Here is a 20,621-nt window from a genome sequence, read left to right on the forward strand (position 1 = left end):
CTGCAGTAGAAATTTGAGTATATACTGGCCATGGATATCTATTTTGATCATCAGAGTATTGGCCTTGTCCGGAAAGCATATTATAAGACCAGGTCAAAGCTTCGCCGCTGCGCTGTTGATTTGCCCTGGCGGTCTCAGCCAAAAGCTCCTGCCATAATCCCTTCCAATTTAGATATGATCCCATATTAGGGAGAACAGCCTTCACCACAAATTGCCAATCAGAGGGAGTCATATTCATTCCTCCCATGCGTTCTAACAGGGACAATGTATAATTGGCATGAAGACCATATTGCTTTACAGACATGGCCAATTCTCGCACTAATAATGCATCTACCTGTCTGTAAACTCTTTCCCTTTCTTCTTCTAAGACGGGGAACATATTTTGAAGTTCCCGGCGTGTGGCTGGATCAATGAAGGAGGAGCTGGCACCACAACTCATGGGCGGGGCAGATGGCGTCACAGGAGGAGGAGCAATTAGTGAAATGGCTCCAGAGCCCTGAGGCCATGGGTCGAGCGTGGCCGGCGCAGTAGCACCGCCATTCTCTTTCTTCTCCTTTTCTGATCCTCCTCTGTTTCCTGCGGGTTGTTTGCGTTCTGAGCGCCTATCCCGCTTGTACCCTTCCTCAGCGTCGGATGTCTCCGAACTTGATGAGGAAGATCCTGCTTTCAGTTTCACCTTTCTTTTTTGCTTCAAACCGGTTCTCCTCTCCCGCTCTGTTTCTGAGAGACTATCCTGGGCAGACTGAAGGGCTTTGTCACTCTCTCTGACCGCTCCCTTAAGGAGGGCATAAACCGTCTGCAAAAATTTCACCAGAGAGATCTGTGCGCCCATGTCTATCACCAGAAGCAGAGGCTCATATACCTCCGATTTATGCTCCTAGTCACCCGAAAGTTCTCCCTCTCAGAGCTCCTTACCTGTCTTTGTGGCCGCAGTTCTGACTTCGTCCCATTCAAAACGGGAGGCTCCCTCCAGGTCCCGGGTTTCCGGCACCAGTTGTCGCGCCCATGTTTCTTATCGTCCGGCAATGAGAGACAGACGCGAGTGAAGTCTTCTGCGGTAATCTTTATTGCGCGCACCAAGATGAGGAGGGAAAAGGCTCCGACCCCGGCAGGCTGTCTGCTCTTATGTGCTGACTGGCCCCGCCTCCGCCGATGATAGGTCGGCGTCATGATTACGCAGGGTCCTGGGCGACTGGATTCGTCAGCCCCAGTGTTCATGCGCGGCCACGCCTCAGCTCACTGCGCTAGGCGCCTGCGCAGTACCACGAAAGCTACGTCACCAGGAACCAAGGTGTGGCTTTTCCGGCCGGCGCCATTTTGGGTACAGCATGTAGCCAGTACATACAGATGCGGCTGGCAACAAGAGCCACATATGGTCTGCAGGCCCTTCAAATCCATTGTGAAGACTCCTTTAGGTGATATTATGTTGGGCTTTTTAATAAATTGGGATGGTACATTGCTGGCTTTATCTTAAGACCAGAGATGGTCTCATTAAGAATTCATTGAACCCATTAGGATAATAAGACACCTGTGTCATGGGAGTTGCAACCTTTAGTTCAAAAGCAGAGCCTCATGTCACTCTGCAAAGCAATCAGATCCATGACAGAGTCCTCTGTGACTTGCCTGCTCCTCAGATCCATGGCTTAGCCCTGTGTGGTCAAAAGCCCCTCAGATCCATATTAGCGACCCATGTGGTACTCATTGGCCTCAGACCCATGGCAAAACTCCTGTTCAGTTACACATCCCTTTGATCCATGACAGAGCCCCATGTGGTCTGGAAGGCCTTTGATTCATTGCAGAGACCCCCATTTGGTCCACACATACCTCAGATCCAGGAAAGTGCCCCATGTTGTCTGCATAGTCCTCAGTTCCATGGCAGAGACCTGTGTGAGCTACACAACTTTCAGATCCATGGCAGAGCCCTATGATGTACTCTTAACCCTTAGATCGATGGCAGTGCCCCATGTGTCCCCCACAGCAGAACACCACATTGTCCTCAAGAGCCTCAGATGCATGGCCGAGTCCTGTGTGAGCTGCATGATCCTTGGATCCATGGCAGAGGAGCATACTGCCCATACAATTGTAAAATCAATGGCAGACAACATGTTGTCTACAAAGCCCTCAGAGATCAGCAAAAGATTCACAACCTTATGTCACTGGCTGAGCCCCATTTGGAGCTCAGCCTTGGTCAAAAGACAGAGTCCGGGGTGAGCCATGTAACCTTCAGATCAATGGAAGAATGACATGTGGGCATCCAGAACTTTAGATCCATTTCAGAGACCCCTGTTGTCCTCACAGGCCTCAGATCCATGGCAAAGCCCCTAGTGAGCCATACTCCCCTCTGATCCATGTTAGAGCCCCATGTGAGCTGCACTTCTCTCAGATTAATGGCAGAGCCTCATATGTTTGAAAAGGCCTTTGATTCATTAGAGAGATCCCCATGTGTCCCACACGCCCCTCACAGTCATGGAAGAAACCCCGTGTTCTGCACAATCTTCATACTCAAAGCTGAGCTATGCATAAGTGGCTTATTCTGAGCCATGCATAAGCCACACAGCCCTCAGACCCAAGGAACAGCCCCATGTGGTCCACATGGGCCTCACATCCATGGCAGAGCTCAATGTGATTCTTTTTAAAATTTTTTATTTAGTTATTTTTATTATATTTTGACAATCTTTACACAATTAATTAGGCTAAAAAGTTTCAAGGGCTATAGGAATGTGGGTAAGACTTTTATTTGCACATTGGTCCCTTGATGTATCTATCTGGGGTAAAGGGGAATATTGAGAGACAAGCCCAACCCACTTTCGCATCCATCCCAAGTCCCAGATATGGGGCATGCTCTGAGATACTTGCTCAAGTCGTTTTGATACTTCAACAGTTATGACTCTCTGCCATTATCGCCACTCCAACCTCGATGAGGTCACTGAAGAATACGCTGATTGACATAATCCATGATAGAGTCTCCATTAGCCCAGTATTTCACTGCCAGCATATAGATGACGTGGTTGATTGACTTCTGTCTTCTGGCTTTTCTTGCTTAGGGTTCTGAGTCTGGAGATTCAATATGGGAGATCCCCAGAGAAACTTAATCTGAGGTGTTCCCAGACCAAATTCTTGTATGTTCTAGCAAACACAGGGCCCAGCACAGTCCATTGTCCTGAACAGTTGGTGGTGGCAATTGCTGAGTTGGTTCTGTTTTCAACGCTTACTTCCATTGGAATCAATGGGTGATGAATGGCAGAGCCTCTTGCCATTCTCATGGCCCTGATTTATGGCAGAGAGCAATGTGGTCTGCGCACCCTTTGGATCTCTCACAAAGAGAGTATGGGGTCTACATTACCCTCATATTTGTGGCCTCCCAGGGTAGTCCACAGACTGCGCATATTCATGGCATAGCCCTATATAGGCTGAGAGTCTCAGAACAATGACAGAACAAGAAGTGAATTGCACAACTTTTATGCTATGGCACAACTCCATATGCTTTGCAAGATCCCCAGATTGATGGCAGAGACCCAAGAGGTCTGCACACAATTCAGATCCATGACAGGCACCTGAATGAGGCATACAGCCCGCAGATCCCTGCTGGAGACCTCCGTGACACACACCCCGCTCAGACCCATGGTAGCGCCTAGTATAAGGTGTAGGCCCCTCATAACGTGGCAGATCCCCAAATCATCCACAGAGCCCTCACATAAAATACACTACCCTGTGTGTTTTCATGTTCCACAGATCTGAGGCAGAACTCCATGTGGTCTTGAAAAGCCTCATTTCCATGACATTATCTGGTGTGAGCTGCACTCCACTCTAAATCATGCCTGAGCCCCATGTGGTTCACAGACCACTCACATCTATGATTGAAACCGATGTGGTCCTCACGGCCCTCACATGAATGGCAGAGCCCATATCTATCCGAAGGCTTTTGATCCATTGCAAAGACCGCCATGTGGCTCACGCATCTCTCAGATACATGGAAGAAACTCACAGTTGCCAAAAGGCATTCAAATGCATGGCAGAGCCCCGCACAACTGCAAAGACCTTAAAACCATACAAGACCCCAGTGTGATCCACACAGTCCTCCAGTCCATGGCATTGACCCATGTGACCAATGCTCCCCTCAGATCCATGGCAGAGAATCAGAGGGTCAGCATGTCCCTCAGATCCATGGCAGGACTTTGCATTTATCCAGGTGATCTGAATACCCCTCTAATCCATGGCAGAACCGTGAGTGAGTCATATTCCTTTCAAATTCATGTCTCATCGCCATGTGGTCCTCACAAACCTGAGATCCATGCAGAGCCAAATGTGGCTTGCATTGCACACACATCCATGACAGAGCCCTGAATGAGCCACACACCCCTGAAAACCATGGTCATCACAGTCCTCAGGTGCATGGAAAATCCCCACTTGAGCTACACAGACTTCAAATCCATGGCAGAGCCTACAGTGGTTCACACATGCCTGAGATCCATGGAATAGCACCATGTGGCACACATGCCCCATAAATCCAAAGGAGTTTCTTGGGAACCACACAACCCCCAGATACATGGCAAAGAACCATGTGGTCCATACAGCCCTCAGATAATAGCAGATCCCTATGTGGTCTGCACGGCTCTCAAATTCATGGCAGAGTCCCAACTTGAATTGCACATCTCTCAGATCCAATGCAGAGCTCCATGTCGTCCTTATGGCCCTTATCTATGATAGGACCCATGTGATCCCAAACAGCCCTGAAATGCATAACAGAGCTCCTTGCCATTCTCATGGTCGTCAGATTCATTGCAGAGACCCAGGGGGTCCACACACTCTTCTGATCTCTATCAAATCCTTATGTTTTGCTCACACACCTCATATCCATGGCCTCTCTGTGCTGCATGAACCACAAATTTACAGTAGAGCCTCAATTAGCCTTCACAACCCTCTGATCCATGGTAGACATGGAGGTGCTCCTCACACTCCTGAGATTCAAGCAGAGTCTCACGTGGTCCTCATGCCCCTCAGATACATGGCATAGCCCTGTGTGAGACATAAGCTCTTCTGATCCATAGTAGAATAAAAAGTGAGATGCACAATCCTCATGTGATGGCAGAGCCCTATATGGTCCTCGGGGAATGAAGATCCATGGCAACATCCTGGATGAACCTCATGGCCCTCAGGTCCATGACACAGTCCTTCATGAGCCACACACTGGGTGATCCAACTCCACTCAAATCCATGACAGAATCTTGCATAAGCCACATGCACCTCAGGTCCATGGCAGAGCCCAGGTGATCCGCACAGCCCTTGATCCATGGCTGAGCCCTGTATGCTTTACATGCTCCTCATATCCAAGGCAGAGCCCATGTAGTCGCCACAGCCCTCAGATTAATGGCAGAGCCCATGTTGTACATACATCACTCAGGTACATGTAAGTGACCATCATAAGCCATACATCCCTCAGATCATGGGGAAACCACATTTTGTTTGCACGCTGCTCTGATCCATGGCAGAATCCCATGTGAGCCATACTCCCTTAAGCCCATGTCAGATCCCCTGGTAGTCCACACAGCCCTCAGATCCATGCAGAGTCCTGTGTGTTGTGCATGCTTCTCAGATCTATGGAAGAGCCCCAAGTGATCTGCACATTCCTCAGATTCATAACAAATTCCCTGGTGAGCCACACTGCCCTCAGATGCATGCTGGCACAACACATGATGCTAGAGCTTTCAAATTAGAGACAGAATACCATGTGGTCTGCTCACACCTCAGATCTATGGCTGAGAGCTATGTAGTCCTTACGGCCCTCAGGTGCATGGCAGAGCCCCATGTGGAGCACAAGGCTGCCCTGGTTCCATTGCTGCCAGAAATCAGCTCCAGCTGAGCTCAGAACTCTCAAAGGGTGTAGGGATGAGGCACAAAGAGGAACAAAACAGGCTAATACAGTTCCAGGATCATGATGGACAATACAAGAAAGCTATTCACTTTATTTATACCGAAGCACTCATGAGCCATGGTACAGACTTTTGATGTTATGGCAGGATAATTCTGCCACTTGTTTCAACCTGATAATAAGAGTTAGAAATTGAAGAAAACTAGGCATGTGATCCTTGGATACTAATACTAGTAGATGTGTCATTCCATACACATTGGAGATGAGTTTTCCCATCACTCCAAGAGACATGTAAACGAAAATAACTGAGAGTTATATTGTAGTATATTTGTATATTGGAGACATAGTTAATCACATGAAGAAGGATTATGCAAGGTGAAGCAGCGTGGATAAAATACAAGACAATAAGAGAAGACAGGATGAAGGCAAACTGACACTTGGAGAACCACCAAAACAGAAAAAGTAGCAGAGATAGAGAGGAAGCATATTAAGGTGGCATTCAGAGGGTCACTCAGAGGTCCAGCTATGCGTTCTTATATTATTTTTTCACCAAGAACCCTGTAGTTAGATGTTAGATGTCCACCAAGAACTTCCCAAATGCTGGCTCACCAATCTCCACTTCCATGATACCATGCTGAAGTTGCACCATTGTCTCTGCACCATTTTTCCTACTTTAGGTTGGAACAGGTCCCAGGAATAGAGACACACCAGGTATCCTATAGAGTGAGATGGTTGGTGGCACTGATCTTGCCAGAACCTGCCATAGTCGGTATTATGTTCCTGCAGGACCATTGCAATCCATGAAAATCACTGAGTTCTCATAAGCTCAGCACATGTGCAGTCCACTGTTGTCCCTTGCAGTCCTAAAGTTATTGCCACAGTATATGCAATGGTGCATGACATACCAATGCTTCAGTTCTGGATCTTCTGCCCATCAGATCTGAAGGCACCCAGACCTGTCTTGGGTGGAACCTGTAGAATGCCATGCTGATGCATGTCCCTGACTCAGAAGTGATTTCACTCACAGCTCAGCGTATGGTCAGTCCTTTCTTGTGCGTTTGCCTCCTTATGCAAAATGGTGCCCAGTTCAGCTCTTGGAGTCTAAATGGGCTGTGAAATCCATGCTTTTCTCATACCGCTCATTTGTGATCTGCTACTTTGTCTCTGTTCCTGGTCAAATTAAATGAATCAGCAAAATGGATGGTCCTTTGGGTTCACCTCCCAAGCTCCCAGTGAAATTCCCTTCCCTCCTACTTGCTGGTGGAGTTCTGGTTGCTGGTGGCGTTCAGATTGCCGGTTAGCTGAATGCCACTGGAGTATCAGTCACTGCAACACCACACCGTTGTGTCCTTTGCTTTCCTGTGTCTGACAATGTCCAGGTACCCTCTTGCAGTTGTCTTCTCTCTTCTATTTCCTGGAACGTGTTCGCTCTACTTCATCCTGATTAAATGTTTTTCTGTCCATTTAAACAGTCCCTAACGGATCCTCCATCTTGATTCTCTTACCTCATAATTAAAGGGAATTAATATGTAGCTTCTTAAAAATTACACAGACATTCAAATATTTCACACTATTTAGATATATGTGACATTTTGATACACACATGCTTTGTGTATTTTTTCAAGCAGTAGGTGCTTTGTTTTGTTTTTCAAGCAAAATGGACATGTTGCTTTTATTAGCACATTTATATTTATGTAAAATTTAGACAATGCAACTACTAATATTCAATATCTTCTGTGACACAGGAATAATCATGGTTCTAAATCAAAGCATATGGGTCATATCATGGTCTCACATCAAATAATTTAATTTCTCTATCTTCTCCTCTTGGTTTCAAGAAATGATAGATACATTAAAATCAACACTAGCTTTCCATTCGAAGAAATAAATCACATATAAATTCGGCTCTGGCAGAACTGTCATCCTGAAACTATTGGCTAGACCTTTGGAATGGAGTGACATCTTCAATCATTGATAGAATGTTTCTGGCACCTTGGTGAGAACTTATAACATTCCTGACTCTGTGCTGAGTAGCGAGCAGGACATTAGGCAACTATTGGAGAGGATATCGTTGACATGTATTGTTTTTGATTATTCTAATATTGTTACGTTTTACAATTTGTTGACTATAACAGCAAGACTTTATGGGGCAAGCAGCAGCTTTGAGTAATTCCCAACTGTTGGGACGATGAAGCACAAGCAAAAGACAAAGCATCTGGAAGGAACAAATTGTGCACCAGCTGCAAAGACTGTGACAAGTATGTCTGGGAATAGTCTTTGGCAAAGGGTAGTCTGGTACTGACATCTGAAAGACAAGCAGGGGTGCTGCTACTTGTGGTGGAAGGAGAACAAAGATGAAAAGAAAAGAGCAATGAGTGAACAAATACTTTTATTATTGCATTCAAAAAACATTTTCTTTTTTTTTTAATTTTATTTATTTTTTTATTTTTGACAATCCTTACAAATTTAATAGGTGTAAAAAAGGTTCAAGGCCTAAAGGGGGATATAGAGGAAGAAGGGCCACCCAGTCTGCCGCCCACCCCAAGTCTCGGGTGTGGGGCACGCTCCGAGATACTCGATCAAGTGGTTCCAATAGTTCACCATTCATGGGTCACTGCCAGTCTCTCCACCCCAAGCATGATGTGGTCATTGAAGAGTCCATTGATTGACACAGTCTCCTCTAGAGTCTCCATTTGCCCAGTCTCTGCTGCCAACAGATGGCTGAGGTTGTTGCTTGACTTGTCCTGTCTTTCCCTGGTTAGGACTCCAAGTCCGGTGTCTCAAATGGGGAGATCCTCAAAGAAATTTTGGGGTATTCCCAGTCCAGATTCCTGCTGTTCTAGTAGCATAGGGCCCGGCACAGTCCGCCGCCCCGATCAGCTGGCGGCAGCAGTTGCTGGGCCGGGTTCTGTTTCCACCCGTGTCCTCTTGCAGTCCCACCTGGTTCCACCCTGGATGCACTTGTCCCTCGCATGTACCAGTAGAAGTTGCAGCCCAGTCAGGGCGGCCCACAGTAACCTCAACCAGGCCCACCTCCTACCCTGGCTTGCCAGTATATATGGCATACTAGCCCAGTCTGTCCCAAGTACCCTTCTGTTCATATTCTTGTCAACAGGTATTGCAACCTACTTTCATCCAACCATCTCCTCCTACTGTCCCTAACAGATATTGTTGGGTGTCTGTCTAGCCACCCCAGCCCCTGTCCTAGTTCCCATGCCCTCCCATGGAAGGTGATGACCCACGAGGGAGGAACCCACTATTTCCCTCCCAGGTCGCTCCAATTCCAGTTGTGCCCTCTCCAGTTGGCCCTGTGGTTCAACTCAATGTGTCTAACCCTTTGTACCAGCTTCCGCTAGCTGGTGCTACAACTAAGCCCCAACAACCCTCACCAACTCTGATTGTAGCTTGCTCCAGTGGGAATAGTCAGCCCAGCCTGGTTTTCATCCAATCTGGTCCACATGAGGTGCACAGGCGCTGTGTCCCTGCCTGGTCTAGTCTACCCCCCACCCAGCTCACGATCCTCAGTGTAAGTTGCTGTTCAGCTAGGGAACCTCCCCTTTTTCTCCTGTCAGCTCTGCCGCCTCCTTTCCTGGTTCTCACGTGTGTTGGTTGGGTGCTGCGGCTGCATCCGGCTCAGGCTACCTCACCTTGGCATTCCAGCTTGTGTGTTGCTTTTGTCACGACCGGACCTGGTTCGACCCACACTCTGTTCTGGCGATCAGATTTACCAGTGGATGACATGAACAGATTCAGCCTGGTCTGCCCCCGACCCATGCCAAATGCATGCCAGTGGGACACTTTCTATGACATCTTGGCTGTTGCCTTGCATGTTGCTTCCGCTGACCTGCAGGGTCTGTGTCCTGCCAGAGGAGTTGCCTGAGCTCCTCCATCAGAACCCCTTCATGTGCCAGGTTTCGCGCATATCAGTGGGTCCATGTGCCAGTTCGCCTCTTGTCCTAGCAGGAACAGTGGTCTTTCCTAACTGTCCATCATCCATTTCTGGTTCTTGCTGTAGAGTGTTTCAGCCCAGCCACGGTCATCCATGCCCCCATATAGCTCGTATATGGCTAAGTTGAGGTTGGGACCTAGCCTAGTCCATCCCACATCCACCCTGGCACTCTAAAGCACCAGAAGGTATTACTGTCTGGCCCGGCCCAGTACATCTTTTCCCAATCCACATTTGTGCCAAGGGAGAGGACAGCTGTATCCAGACCCTGCCACAGCCCCATCCACCTGTCATGACCCTGCCTTAGACACTGTGGCTCAACTCTGTGCTTAATGTGGACCAGTTGGAGCCAAAACCAAGCTGGGCATGTCCTGTGTTGCCCCCTGTGTTCCAGTCATGCTAGTGGACTAAGGTTTGCTTAGTCCGAAAATTCAGCTCTCAGTCCCGCACTTACATTAAGGTTTCATGTCCCGGTTTCTGGGAATCAGGAGAAATTAGTTTCTCACCTACACTAACGCTATCTTTTTTTGGGTGTCACAAATCACCTATTTCATATCATCAAAAGCCCAGAGCTCGCCACTGGGAGGCCATCAGGAAGAGCTTGGCACCATTTGGAGCACTGGCCGCGCAAGCCCTGGGTCTCTGCCCCCGCCTTGCGGCAGGGACTGTGGCCAAGAACCCGGCGGGGTTCCGTCCAGCAGAGGCGCCCCCACCGAGAGCCACCTCAATGAGGGTTGAAACCCGTCCCTTGTCCTGAGACATGACCCGCCCTACCTGTCCTGCCGCCAGCTTTTGGCTGGCGGGGACAGAGGAGAGCCAGGATTTTACCACCAGCCCAAAAAAAATCCCTGCGGGTAATCACCCGCGAGGGGTCTTATGTACCCCCGGCCCAGGAGAAGGCCGGGGTCTCTGCCCCCGCCTTGTGGCCGGGACTGTGTCCGAGACCCCGGCGGAGTTCCAACCAGCAGAGGCGCCCCTACCGAGAGCCACCTCGATGAGGGTTGAATCCCGCCCCTTGTCCTCAGACATGACCCGCCTTACATGTCCTGCCGCCAGCTTTTGGCTGGCGCTGACAGGGGAGAGCCAGGATTTTACCCCCAGGCCCACGCCAGACCCCGTGGGTATTCACACGCGAGGGGGCTTATTGCCCCAGGGCCAGGAGAAGGCCTGGGTCTCTGCCACATAGTGCAACCTTGATGAGGGTTGAAACCCACCCCTTGTCCTGAGATGCGACCCTCTATACCTGTCCTGCCGCCAGCTTTTGCCTGGCAGGTACAGGGGAGAGCCAGGATTTTACCCCAGGCATCCGCCAGCCCCCACAGGTACTCACCCCCGAGCCGGCTTTGGTGCCACCGGGCCAGGAGTAGGCCGGGGACTGTAGCCCAGACCCCGGCGGTGTTCCGTCCATCAGAGGCGCCCCAACCGAGTGCCTCCTCGATGAGTGTTGAAACCCGCCCCTTGTCCTGAGACGCGAACAGCCTTACCTGTCCTGCTGCCAGCTTTTGCCTGGCGGGGACAGGGGAGAGCCAGGAATTTACCCCCAGACCCCCGACAGCCCCTGCGGGTACTCACCCGCGAGGGGGCTTTGGTGACTCTGGGTCAGGAGAAGGCCGGGGTCTCTGCCCCCACCTTCCAGTGATGACTGTGGCCACGAACCCGGCGGGGTCCTTCCGGCAGAGGCGCCCCCAACGAGTGCCACCTCGATGAGGGTTGAAACCCGGAACTTGTCCTGAGACATGACCCACCCTACCTGTCCTGCCGCCGGCTTTTGACTGGCAAGGGCAAAGGAGAGCCAGGATTTTACCAGCAGACCCCCGAGAGCCCCCACTATTACTCACTCGTGAGGGGGCTTAGGTTCCCCCGGGCCAGGAGAAGGCTGGGGTCTCTTCCCCCAACTTGCAGCGGGGACTGTGGCCCAGACCCAGGCGGGGTTCCGTCCGGCAGAGGCGTCATCACAGATTGCCACGTCGATGAGGGTTGAAACCCACCCATTGTCCTGAGACGTGACCCGCCATAGCTGTCCTGCTGCCAGCTTTTGGCTGGCGGGGACAGGGGAGAGCCAGGATTTTGCCCGCAACCCCCTGCCAGTCGCCACGAGTACTCAAACGCGAGGGGGCTTATGTGCTCCCGGGCCAGGAGAAGGCCAGGGTCTCTGCCCCCACGTTGTGGAGGGGACTATGTCCGAGACCCAAGCGTGGTTCCGTCCGGCAGAGGCGCCCACAGCGAGAGCCACCTCGATGAGGGTTGAAACCCGCCCCTTGTCCTGAGACTCGACAGGCCCAGCCTGTCCTGCCGCCAGTTTTTGGGGGCGGGGACAGGGGAGAGCCAGGATTTTACCCCCAGCCCCCCGCCAACACCTGCGCTACTCTCCTGCGAGGGGGCTTAGGTGCCCCCAGGCCAGGAGAAGCCAGGGTTCTCTGCCCGCACTTTTTGGCAGGGACTGTGGCCCAGAGCACAGCGGGTTCCGTCCGGCAGAGGGGCTCCACCGAGTGCCACCTCCATGAGGGTTGAAACTTGCTACTTGTCCTGAGACGCGACCAGCTCTACATGCCCTGCTGCCAGCTTTTCGCTGGTGGGGACAGGGGAGAGCCAGGATTTTACCGCCAGCCCACCGCCAGTCCCCACGGGTACTCATCCGCGAGGGGGCTTCGGTGCAACCGGGCCAGGAGAAGGCCAGGGTCTCAGCCCAACCATTGTGGCGATGACTGTGACCGAGAACCCGGCGGGATTCCCTCCGTCATAGGCGCCCCCACTGAGTGCCAACTCTATGAGGGTTGAAACCCGGCCCCAGGTCCTGAGGCGTGAGACGCCCTACCTGTCCTGCCACCAGAATTTGGCTGGCGGGGATAGGGGAGAGCCAGGATTTTATCCCCGGCTGCCGCCAGTCCCCGCGGGTACTAACCCGCAAGGGTTCTTAGTGCACCCGGGCCAGGAGAAGGCCTGGGTCTCTATGCCCGCCTTGTAGCGGGGACTGTGGCCAAGACCCCAGCGGGGATCCGTCCGGCAGAGGTGCCCCACTGAGTGCCACCTCGATGAGGGTTGAAACCTGACCCTTTTCCTGAGACGTGACCCGCCCTACATGTCCTGCCGCCAGGTTTTGGCTGGCGGGGACAGGGGAGAGACAGGATTTTACCCCCAGCGCCACGCCAGTCCCCGCGGGTACTCACACGCGAGGGGACTTAGGTGCACCCGGGCCAGGAGAAGGCCGGGGTCTCTGACCCCGCCTTGTGACGGGGACTGTGTCCTCATCTTAAGGGAGGGCATAGTTGCACCAAGACAGCCTTGACTATAGTATTTCAGGTTCTCAGTAGAGACACACTGCTACAGTTCCTTGTGTGCAGTATCTTCGAGCACACAGTAGAGTGAGCCCTGCTCAGCATCTGAGGAGCACAGAGACATGTGTGGTAAGCATTGGCACAAAGTGGCATGAAATGTATAATTTTTGGTGATAATATCCTGTATAATGCAGTTGTTATGAGATAAATGCCCAACATTTTTCCCACTTCTGTCTGCCCCATTTTACTGTTCAAATATTTTTCTCTAATGTCTCGGCAAGGTGGAGAAGTCTGATAGCAGATACAACCTTAGCTTTCTGCTCTAAGGGTATCATGGCATTGTAGTCTACTACCATATTGAGAAGGTAGATTGAACTGTTCCTGTCTTGTCTACTTCTCATGAGGAGTAACTATGCATACTGCAATGTGTTTCATCTTCTGGGAATTTGTAAAGTTTAGGCATCCCTGCGTGAAATTTAGAGATCCCACCTAGATCTGCTGAATCCACCTTCTGTTGTATGTTCAGGTGGAGAATGTGATGTCTTCTGGAGGATTTTGCACTTGTGTTCATAAGGAATATTGGTGTATATTTGTTGTGATGTTGTCCTTCTTTCCAGTTTTGATATGAAGGTGATGATGGAAGGCATTTTGAAGGATTTTGTCTTTCTGACTGCTGTTTTCTGGTCTTATGCAGGCTTGAGACTAGTTCTTCCTGACCCATTTGTAAGAATTCAGCAGTGTGCTCATCCAGGCCTTGAGTTTTGCTTGTTGTTGCAGGGAGGATTCAATTTGCACTCTTCCTTGACAATAGAGCCATTGATGTTTTTAGTTATGCCTTGAGTATGATGAGGAGAATTTTCCTTTCCAGAAATCTCTTCTGAATTGAGCCATGTACCTGCTTGTAATCATTCCTGATGGTTTGATGAATGTCTGGGCCACCATTTCCTTGCTGCTGCCTGTTTTACAGTTTTGTGTTTCTTCTCGCACTCTGAAGTGTGTCCCTGATGGAGTAAGGATTGTACATTTTCATGAGAACTGTCTCATTGACCCATTGATAGTTTAAGAGCTCTTGTCCCTCTGTTTGTATCACAGCTGGCCGAATCAAAATCATCCATATATTGATTCTATTTGCTAGCTTTGTTAGGCACTTTCAGATGAAGAGATGGCTTAATATCATAGACATGTCCTAGGTTTGGTTCTGGGCTATGATTACATATGTATTTTTGTACTACCCTAAATTCGTCTCTCAGGTTTTATATGATCTATTGAGATTGATGACTTTACTTATTCCAGGAATATTTCTTCATAGATTACCTCACAATTTTGGTAACTCAGTTTTCATTCATCAGCATGAGGTTTAGATTCTGATCCTTTGTATGCTGAGATATTTTCTGTTTGTACTTAACTGTCTCCAGTTTCAATCCATGCTGCTCTGAGAAGCTGGTAGGTTTTGATATTTTCAAGACCCCAGTCTTGTTTTGTGCCAGAGAATATTTGCATCTACACATACTTTCATACATATACGTATTTAGTGGACACAATTTAAATAGAATCCAAACACACACACACACACACGTAAAATTGGTGGCTATTTTAAGTCACGGCCTCGAGTCGAGGATTATATCATAAAGCAAGTCAGTGTGATGCATTAGCCTGAATCAGCTGTATGGGAGTTCACAGTTTTCAGGAATATTGTGAAAGCAGCACTGGTTATTTCTCAAAATAGAAGGTTTCTGCAGTTGTGTCATTCATTTGGCAACATGTGCTACCCCATGTAAAGCTTTCTGATCATTGGGTAATAATCCCCTTCGTTCATTCAGAGCATGTTTGTGAACTCATGGCTCTGGACCATTTGCATTGTAGAAGCTTTGTGTTGTAACTGGGTATTTTTTCACCCTAAATTTTCTTGAAAGAAAATGCATAGAAAAAGGCACGTCTGGCATGTCCTTGAGAGCAGCAGAAGACTTCATTTCTTTTTCAATTAAACGGAAAAGGATTCATTGTTTAAATTAAGCAATGCTTAAATTTAAAGTCATCTGGCAGGTGAAATAAATAAGAAGAAGACACATGCAAATATGTATCCAAACACATAGGCATCCATACCGTGTCTTCTAAAGTATTTATTATTACTACACACCAGTGACGAAATGCAACTCCTGCTGCCCTGCCATCAACTGAGACAAAGGAGTGGTGGACAGTATCTTCTGGACAGCCACTGCATTGAGAAAAGTCAAAGCGCATGTGCTCTGGCTGAATATGCATGAGTTGGCTTATTGGCATTGCCAATAATTTAACATCTGTTATTCGTAGTGGGTAGAATTTTGTAATCTGCATCGTTGAGCTTCACATATTCTCTTTGACACATCTAAGTTTTTCCACAGTGTCTCAATGCACACGATTGGGTTTTCAGGTGCAGCAGATGCCTGGAACGTCACCATCGTGGTAGTTGTCCAAAGGCAGCATAGATTGATGCAGATGCAATTACGTAGGTCACCTAAAAACCATGAATGGGTTTGTCATTAATTCAATATTTCTGCTAGGAGATTGTTGTATGGCAGTCTGTTTTGCCTTTGGCTACAGAGGCTACTTACCCCTGCTCATTTCCCTTCAAGTGAGCATAGGAGATCTACTGTCTACTTCCCTTTCAGTTGTGTGCACTTTTCTTTTTGTGCACAGCGAACATGTAGTTGGTGTTGTTCAACCAATTGAGCCAATATGCCTCTTGGGGTTGCAGAACATACATCACCTGCACTCTGCTATATCGTTGAAGTGAAACAATATGGTCTTCACCTTCTTCCATAACATTCCTACTCTTTCCTTCCTATGACCCTCGTACCTATACTTAAAGATAATCTACATCAGCATTAGCTTATGATGCCAGTGATTATTCAGTATATCTGTGTCCTTATTCAGTATATCTATAAACAGCTTTTGTATAGCTGCTGGGTTTTGATGTTTCTATCCACTTCTGTTTCTTAGGGACGCTATTATTTTGGCTTCATTGATAAGTGAGCTTTTATTGAACACTACCAATCCTGTGTGCAATTTCATTCTTTCAGTTACAGCATTATGTCCCTCCTTTCTGACATGGCATTTGGTTTGAATGTGTCATCGGCTGTAGGTCTTGTTTGATGTCCCGTGAATGTAGACTAGGCGCACATGTCTAAAATTGAGGGTCTTTCCTTGCCATGTCACCATGGAAAGTTTGGCAATAAAGTGCTGAGGAGAAAATACATTTGGTCGTCCCAGCGTGGTGGGCTAGTGGCTAGAGTCCTCATCTTAAATGGTCGGGGGATCCCACATGGTCACTGGTTCTAATCCTGACAGCTCTGCTTCCCACCCACAATCATTTACACAGTTAGATTGAATGAAGCCTTTATCCTAATTCAGCGGCAAGAAAGCCAGGCTTATGCCATTCTTGCGATTCATTTCTTTGACTTACGTCTTGTTAGCGTATGCATTTTTAGAATTTTTTAATATAAATTGTGGCTATACTTTAGCATGGCCCACATGTCCCAGTTTCCCAGCTGCTGTGTGTCAGTGGCATGTTGGGAAGCAAGTGGGGGTCAAAGGTGAGATGTGCTGCTGAGGTAGAAGACAGCATATAGTGATGTCACAATGGTTCTGTATGAGATGTGGTGGAGGGAGAGAGTGGTTAGTCTGGACATTTCTTCTCAAGCATTCAGAGGAACAACTGTCTTCAAATCCTTCATCAGAACCAAGGGACAGCAATCAAGTTGCTTTGAGGAACTGAATACAGAACTCATTCCAGGTTTTAAGATGTGCTGTGAGTGGCGGTGTCTGAGCCCTACGTGGCGGGGGCAGAGACCCTGGCCTTCCACTTGCCCAGGCGCACCTATGTCCCCTCGCGTGTGAGTACACGCGGGGACTGGCGGGACGCTGGGGTTAAAATCCAGGCTATCCCCTGTCCTCAAGAGCCAAAAGCTGGCAGCAGGACAGGTAGGGCGAGTTGCGTCTCAAAACAAGGGGCGGGTTTCAACCCTCATGGAGGTGGCATTCGATTGGGAGGCCTCTGCCTGACGGAACACCACTGGGGTCTGGGCCACAGTCCCTGCCTTCTCCTGGCCCAGGGGCACCTAAGGCGCCTCGCGGGTGAGTACCCACATGGACTGGCGTTGGGCTGTGGGTAAAATCCTGGCTCTGCCATGTCCCCGCCAGGCAAAAGCTGGTGGCAAGACAGGTAGGGCGGGTCGCATCTCAGGACAAGGGGCGGGTTTCAACACTCATCGAGGTGGCACTCTGTGGGGGCGATCAGCCGGACTGATCCCCGCCTGGGACTAGGCCACAGTCCCGGCCGCAAGGCGTGGGCAGAGACACCAGCCTTTTCCTGGCCCGGTGGCACCGAAACACCCTCGCGGGGGAGTGCCCGCAGCGGCTGGCGGGGCTCTGGGCGTAAAATCTGGGCTCTCCACTGTCCCCGCCAGCCAAAATCTGGCGGCAGGAGAGGTATGGCGAGTCCCGTTTCAGGACAATGGGCGGGTTTCAAACCTTATCAAAGTGGCCCTGTCTTGGGGCGCCTTTACCGGACGGAACCACGCCGGGGTCTCGGCCACAGTGCACGCTGCAAGGCAGGGGTAGAGACCTCGGCCTTCTCTTAACCCGGGGGAACCTAAGCCCCCTCGCGGGTGAGTACCCGCGGGGACTGGCGGGGGCCTGGGGGTAAAATCCTGGCTCGCTCATGTACCTGCCAGCCAAAAGCTGGCGGCAGGACAGGTAGGGCGGTTCGCGTCTCAGGAAAAGGGGCGGGTTTCAAACCTCATCAAGTTGGCACTAGGTTGAGGCACCTTTGTCGGACGGAACCCCACGGAGTTCTGGGCCACAGTCATCGCCGCAAGGTGGGGACAGAGACCCCGGCCTTCTCCTGGACCGTGTGCACCAAAGCCGCCTCGGGGGTGAGTACCCGCAGGATCTGACGGGGGGCTGTGGGTTAAATCCTGGCTCGCCCATATACCTGCCAGGCAAAAGCTGGTGGCAGGACAGGTAGGGCGGGTGGCGTCTCATTACAAGGGGCGGGTATCAACCCTCATCAAGGTGGCACTCGATTGGGGCGCCTCTGCCGGACGGAACCCCGCCGGGGTCTGGGCCACAGTTATCGCCGCAAGGCGGGGGCAGAGACCCTGGCCTTCTCCTGGCACGGGGTCACATTAGCTGCCTCTCGAGTCAGTACCCATGGGTTCTGGCGGGGTGCTGGGGTTGAAATCCTGGCTCTCCAATGTTCCCGCCAGCCAAAAGCTGGCAGCTGGACAGGTATGCCAGGTCGCGTCTCAGAATAATGGGCAGGTTTCAACCCTCATCGAGGTGGCACTCTGTGGGGACTCCTCTGATGGACGGAACCCACCGGGGTCTGGGCCACAGTCCCTGCCACTTGGCGGGGGCAGATACCCCGGCCTTCTCCTGTCCCGGGGGCACCTAAGCACCGTCGCGGGTGAGTCCCTGCAGGGGCTTGCGGCGGGCTGGGAGTAAAATCCTGGCTCTCTCCTGTCCCCGACAGCCAAAAGCTGGTGGCAGGACACTTAGGGCGGGTTGCGTCTCAGGACAAGGGGCGGGTTTCAACCCTCATCAAGGTGGCACTCTGTGGGGCGCCTCTGCCGGACGCAACCCCGCCGGGTTCTGGGTCACAGTCATCGGCGCAAGGCGGGGGCAGAGACCCCGGCCTTCTCCTTGCCCGGGGGCACCTAAGCACCCTCAAGGGTGAGTACCCGCGGGGACTGGCGGGGGACTGGGCGCAAAATCCTAGCTCTCCCTGTCCCCGCCAGCCAAAGCTGGCGGCAGGACAGGTATGACCGGTCATGTTTCAGGGCAAGGGGCGGGTTTCAACCCTCATCGATGTGGCACTTGGTGGGGGCTCCTCTGCCGGAAAGAACCCTGCCAGGGTATCGGACACAGTCCCCTTCACAAGGCCGGGGCAGAGACCGCAGGCTTCCACTGGCCCGGGCACACCTAAGTCACCTCGCGTGTGAGTACACGCGGGGACTGGTGGGTCGCTGGTTATAAAATCCAGGCTATCCCCTGTCCCCGACAGCCAAAAGCTGGCAGCAGGACAGGTAGGGTGGGTCGCGTCTCAGGACAAGGGGCAGGTTTCAACCCTCATCTAGGTAGCACTCGGTTGGGGCACATCTGCCGGACAGAACCCCGCCGGGGTCTCGGCCACAGTCCCCGCCACAAGGCAGGGGCAGAGACCCCGGCCTTCTCCTGGCCCGGGAGCACCTAAGCCCCCTCGCGGGTGAGTACCCGCAGGGGCTGGCGGGGGGCTGGGGGCAAAATCCTGGCTCTCCCCTGTCCCCACCAGCCAAAAACTGGCGGCAGGACTGGTAGGATGGGTCATGTTTCAGGACAAGGGGCGGTTTTCAACCCTCATCGAGGTGGCTCTCGGTGGGGGCGCCTCTGCCGGATGTAACCCCGCCTGGGTCTCGCACATAGTCCCCGCCACAAGGTGGGGGCAGAGAACCCGGCCTTCTCCTGGCCCGGGTGCACCCAAGCCTCCTCGCGTGTTAGTACCCTTGGTGGCTTGTGGGGGGCTGGTAGTAAAATCATCGCTCTCCCCTGTCCGCGTCAGGCAAAAGCTGGCAGCAGGACAGGTAGGGAGGTTCGCGTCTCAGGACAAGGGGCGGGTTTCAACCCTCATCGAGGTGGCAATCTGTGGGGGAGCCTCTGCCGGACGGAAACCCGCCGGTGTCTGGTCCACAGTCCCCGCCCGGGTCTGGGCCACAGTCCTCGGCCTTCTCCTGGCCCGGGAGCACCTAAGCCCCGTCGCGCGTGAGTATCCACGTGGGCTGGCGTTGGCTGGTGGTGGCTGGGGGTAAAATTCTGTCTTTCCCCTGTCCCCGTCAGGCAATAACGGGCAGCAGGACAGGTAGGGCGGGTTGGGTCTCATGACAAGCTTCGGGTTTCAACCCTCATCGAGGTGGCACTCAATGGGGGCTCCTCTGCCAGACGTAACCACGCCAGGGTCTAGGCCACAGTCCCCGGCATTCTCCTGGCATGGGGCCACCTAAGCCCCTTCGCGGGTGAGTACCCGCGGGGAGCTGGCGGGGGTCTGGGGGTAAAATCCTGGCTCCCTCTGTCCCCGCCTGCCAAAAGCTGGCGACAGGACAAATATGGCAGTTCACGTCTCAGGACAAGGGGCAGATTTCAACCCTCATTGAGGTGGCACTCTGTGGGGGGACCTCTGCCGGATGGAACCCCGCCCGGGTTTGGGCCACAGTCCACGCCAAAAGGCGGGGGAAGAGACCCAGGCCTTCTCCTGGCCTGGGAGCACCTAAGACCCCTCGCGGGTGAGTAATCACGTGGGCTGGCAGAGGCCTGTTGGTAAAATCCGGGCTCTCTCCTGTCCTCGCCTGCCAAAAGCTGGTGGCAGAACAGGTAGGGCGGGTCGCGTCTCAGGAGAAGGGGCGGGTTTCAACCCTCATCGAGGTGGCACTATGTGGGGGCCCCTCTGCTGCAGGGAACCCCGCCAGGGTGTGGGCCAGAGTGCCCACTGCAAGGCGGGGGCGGAGACCTCGGCCTTATC

The 20,621-nt window shown here is 51.6% G+C and overlaps 1 long non-coding RNA gene across 1 annotated transcript; it reads left to right on the top strand.

Annotated features, from left to right (window-relative positions):
* The first annotated feature begins 3,147 nt into the window (after window positions 1–3,147).
* On the top strand, window positions 3,148–8,869 carry LOC121148830. The gene is made up of 3 exons (XR_005882596.1): window positions 3,148–3,230; window positions 8,596–8,598; window positions 8,857–8,869. It is a non-coding gene; the product is annotated as an uncharacterized LOC121148830 (long non-coding RNA).
* Window positions 8,870–20,621: the final 11,752 nt, after the last annotated feature.

This window comes from Ochotona curzoniae, unplaced genomic scaffold, assembly GCF_017591425.1.
Source record: "Ochotona curzoniae isolate NIBS_2020 unplaced genomic scaffold, NIBS_Ocur_1.0 contig_1826, whole genome shotgun sequence".
Lineage (NCBI taxonomy): Eukaryota > Metazoa > Chordata > Mammalia > Lagomorpha > Ochotonidae > Ochotona > Ochotona curzoniae.